Here is a 4,593-nt window from a genome sequence, read left to right as displayed (position 1 = left end):
CCCTACATTGCTTAAGATAGAACTCTTCTCTCCCATGAGGAACCCAATCCCCATGTATCAAATGAGGCTGAAATCTCCACAAGGGACACAAGGCAATCATCACAAGAGTGGGCAAGTGACCCAAGCGAACCGACCAGAGTTCCCCATTTCCTGGCTTCATTGATGACTTCAGAGATATGTATGTGATCAAGCAGAACATTATCAGAATTACCCCCAGAAGTTTCTTGTTTGTTAGAGCTATTGGGAAAGACTGTAGTCTTTATGGGTGTGCCAAGCTAGGAATATGGGACAGAAGGAAGCTGCAAGTGATCAGAGCCAGGGAAAAGGCAAACATATTTAATGCTATTACTTGAGACTTTTGGTCTAGCTATGTCTGAAGTCACCTCCACACTGATGTCACCTTTTATTTTTCTTTTTTGCCATTTATGTTTTCCTTCTACCATCCACTCAGAAGCAGTAGGCTTAATTGTTTAAATATATATCAATTTACCCAGCTCATCTAGAATAAAATCCCCCCCATTTTCTGGTTTCTTCCAGGCAGCATTGAAACAACTGATAAGACAGTAAGAATATGCAAGCACTTGACTTATTACCTTTGTTAACTTTGACCCAAAGTTAGGGAGACAGACAACAGGTAGGAGGTACCTACAATCACTCTCAAGCCAGCTGGGTCTAAATTATCTTTTTTACAGAAGAATTTCACTGAAATTCTTTTCCCTATGATATTACTATTTTTCTGTGATCAAAATCACTTTCAGAACTCCTTTCTGGATAGTCCCCCAAGGTCAGTTACCTTGACTACCAATCATTTTGCCCCTAATTGTTGCTTGCTTCATTTGCATGTGGTCTTGTCATTATCTTCAAGAGGGTGTTCCATTGCCAGAACCACTAGAAGGGGGCAAACCAACTCAACGTGACTTGAATGAAATTTAAACCACACCAAGTTGATTTCCCACTGTATTCTTGCTCCCTTTGCTCTGTGTTCACATGTCTATGGACGTTTTGCAGTTCCTACCCATTTCTTTCCTTGTGTGTCTCTCTTACCAAAATTTCTGGAAGACATGTTCATTTGGCCCTAAATTTTTAAATTTGACTCAGTTTCTTTCTACAAACTAACCTAGATTGCTTTTCTTCCCTCTAAATAATAGACTCCCTCTCTGAACTTCTGTAGGATGCAAGAACTGCAAAAGGTAGAGGTGAAGTATGACTCCAAAGTGAATGAGATTGGAGGACTGTGTGGAAAATGGTTGGACCTCCTGTCCCAAGCACTCTCTTAAGCAACTGGATAAGTATTCCCTTCTTGGCTCACTGTTCCACAACAGAAGGGGAATTCATACATATTTTAACTAAACTAGACTCTGGACTTGGATACTAAGCCACAGAGAAAGCAAAGACAAATCACAGAGATGAAAACAGGATTCTTACGTAAGAGACTACACGCTGAAACCATAGAGGGTTTTGTTGTTGTTCTTTTTAGATATACTGAACCATGGAGGTTTGAGGCATGTTGTTTTCCTGCTCCCCGAATCCCAGTAACCAAGCATACACCTATGCCCTTCTCACCCAATCTATGAGATTCCTCTCTGGAGAAACCAGACATTCTCAGGAAAAAAGACCTTTAGACTATGATATTTTAGGTTCCCCAATAATAAAGCTGGTTAATCTCCCAGTTATTCTACAGAAAAAGAAGTCCTTTCAGCAACACTCCTTGCCAAAGTTTCCAAGGAGCTTCAGTATGAGTCAGTCTAAAAATTTAATGGCTGGTCAAGCATTCCAGGTATTCGAAGAAAGTCTGCAGCACAGAAATCAGACCCCAAAGCAGAGAAAAATGAAATTCGATCTCATAAGCCAGAAAGTTCTTGACATGAGAAAGGATCAACTTAGTCATAATTCCTGTTCATGAGGCTGTTTGATCAGAAGAGTTAGCCTTACCATGTGCACACTCTCATATAAATTAGAATTCTGTTCAACCACAAGTAACAGAAAATCAGGCTATGGTTGAAATAACTAGAAGTTTATTTTTGTCACAGAACAAGAAGTTGGAAGAATCCATTGGAATTTTAGGAATCATATCCTGTTCAAGTTTACAGAGGGAAAGATGGAGTCAAGGTTGGTGCCAACATATCTGTCTCCACTGTATCTCCTTACTGGCCAGAACCATGTCACAGGGCCTCACATTTGACTGAGAAATCTATGCCTGGTTAAGCCATTGCTGCCCAAACAGAATTAGGGTCATCCAACCAAAAGAAGAAGAAAACAGTCACCTAATAGTTAACTAGCAGTATTGATCACAGCTTCAAACCGTATTGCATGCTGGGATGTACACTTTCATGGAACTTGGTACCTAGCATAAAGTCATAAATGATTTTTAGGTGGCAGTGTATCAGAGGAAAGACCTGAAAAATGTTTGTGAACTTAACAGTGGAGATTCTATTGTCTTTATCTTCCAAACTATAGAGTTTAGTCTATTTCTGACATCACTTAATTGTTTTTCCTGTAATAATGCCTTGGAAGAATCTGTATAGCACAAAGTATGAGGTGAAGACAATTTCATTCATGTAGCATTTTCCACTCTCATTGCCTGCCTCTGACTTTAGCTTTGAATTTCTACACACTTCATTGTATAGGGTGAACATTGGCTCACCAATAACATCAAGAACAGCACAACCATGCTTGTCATAAGAACTTTCAAAGGTGAATATATGCAGTTAATATCTATGTAAATTCCAAATGTAGCTACAAGAAGCATACTGTAGGTTCAAATGTGAACATTGTGCATCAACAGCTCCATTCTCTTGTTCAACAAACAGGCTGTGGTGAAATCTCATTCAGCTGTATCCTGCTGGAACTCTATTGCAGAAATCTTTGTTTTATTTCTATTAACAAGGCCTTAGAATAGTGCCTGGGAGATAATAGGGCCCAGTAAATATTTGTTAATGAGTGAATCTCTTTACTTCTTTTCTCTTTACCTCCCTATTCCACTTTCCATTTCTTTGCAGAAGAAAATACAAAGTGTCAGACACATAAGGGATTTTTGCCACAAAAAATAGAACTGCTCCCAGTTCCTGTTCAATGTTATAGTATTTCCACTTTTCACAATCAGTAAAAGAGTATTATTAGTCATATACAGGTAGTTGAATGTGTAGGATTTTTAAAATCATACCTAAAAGATATAATGAAAGAAAATAATTTGCAGAGTATTTGTTTGCTCCTCCTGCTTGTAAAAAGTATATTTGTCATGGTTGTTTGTAAACGGACCCTTCCTGACCTCTGCCACAGGTAACTGCTTCTACATTCTTTTGATGGAAGTTTTAAGGCAGGGAATGAGGTGGTGAGGACAGACTGTGTTTAGAAGACAAAGTGAGACACAGGTTTGAAGCAGGACGTTTTAAAGAGCCTCGCTTTTTCCCATTCTGTTTTCAGTCCCTACCAGCCACCCACTCATCTTGATCAGCTCTATTGGCTCCTCAAGAATTATTTATTAATTGTCCTTCATGTACAACGCACGTACTAGGTATGTCAGAGAATATGAGCAAACCACAGTCCTCATTTGTCCTCTGAGAGATAATCCAGAATAAATAAAATATGTACATATTGTGGGGTGGCCAGCACCTCGCCATGGTAGTTTCCTGCTCAGAAGGTTGTGAGCAGGAGAGTCTGAAATAATTAGTGAAGAAATAAGAGACAGAGCCAGAAAATAGGTTCAAGAAGGGGAGCTCCTGATAGCTCCTCCAAGTCCACACAGGAGCTGGAACTGAATGATTAGAAAATGGCTCTGTCTGGGCTGGGGTTGTGGCTCAGTGTTAGAGCACTTGCCTTATACATGTGAGGTATTGGTTCAATCTTCAGCACCACATAAAAATAAATAAAATAAAGGTATTGTGTTCATCTATAACTAAAACAAAACAAAATTTTAAAAAAAGAAAGAAAATGGCTTGGTCCTTTAATTAAGAAAGAGTACCTCAAAGGCAGGGATAAGGTTTCAGGGATAAGGTTTTCAGTCTTGCTTCATGGTGTCTTGCAGTCAACAGGTTGATTGGTATCTCAGCAAGCCATACCCATCTCTTGCTGTACGGAACTTGTGGCAGAGCTGAATAGAAAGTCACATGTATTGGTCAGTCTCAAACCAGCAGAGATGCTGCTAGGAGTTCCCAGATACCAGACTTTCCTATCCAATGGCTTCCATTCCAAATTGGGTTCACGCACATTTCACTAGTGGCTTCGGTATGTACACAATTATGATTTTTTAAACTTGCTACATTAAAAATGTCACAAGAGTTTTAAGACAGTCAATCCAAGCTTTTATAAGGTCCTATCTCCCAAATGCTATGGAAGCATCTGTTATATCCCAAGAGCAACTTGCATTAGGATTAGTGATTTGTTATTTAAACGAATATGTCAATAACCATTAAAGATACAAAGACCAAATATGGAAAAATGAAAATGATTTATTAGTTAGTTGTGGAATTATGGGTAAAATTTCCCCCAATGGTTTTAATTGACATTGCCATTATATAATGGTGTCTTCATATTTTTTTCATGTTTAAAAGAAAAATGTTAAATTGTTCTCATAGACAACTGAGCTCTAGGGAC

Source organism: Marmota monax, unplaced genomic scaffold (assembly GCF_021218885.2).
Source record: "Marmota monax isolate L192 unplaced genomic scaffold, Marmota_monax_Labrador192_F-V1.1 WCK01_AAM20220418_F8-fsc00824, whole genome shotgun sequence".
NCBI classification, from domain to species: domain Eukaryota; kingdom Metazoa; phylum Chordata; class Mammalia; order Rodentia; family Sciuridae; genus Marmota; species Marmota monax.
Note: the sequence above shows the minus strand (reverse complement) of the source record.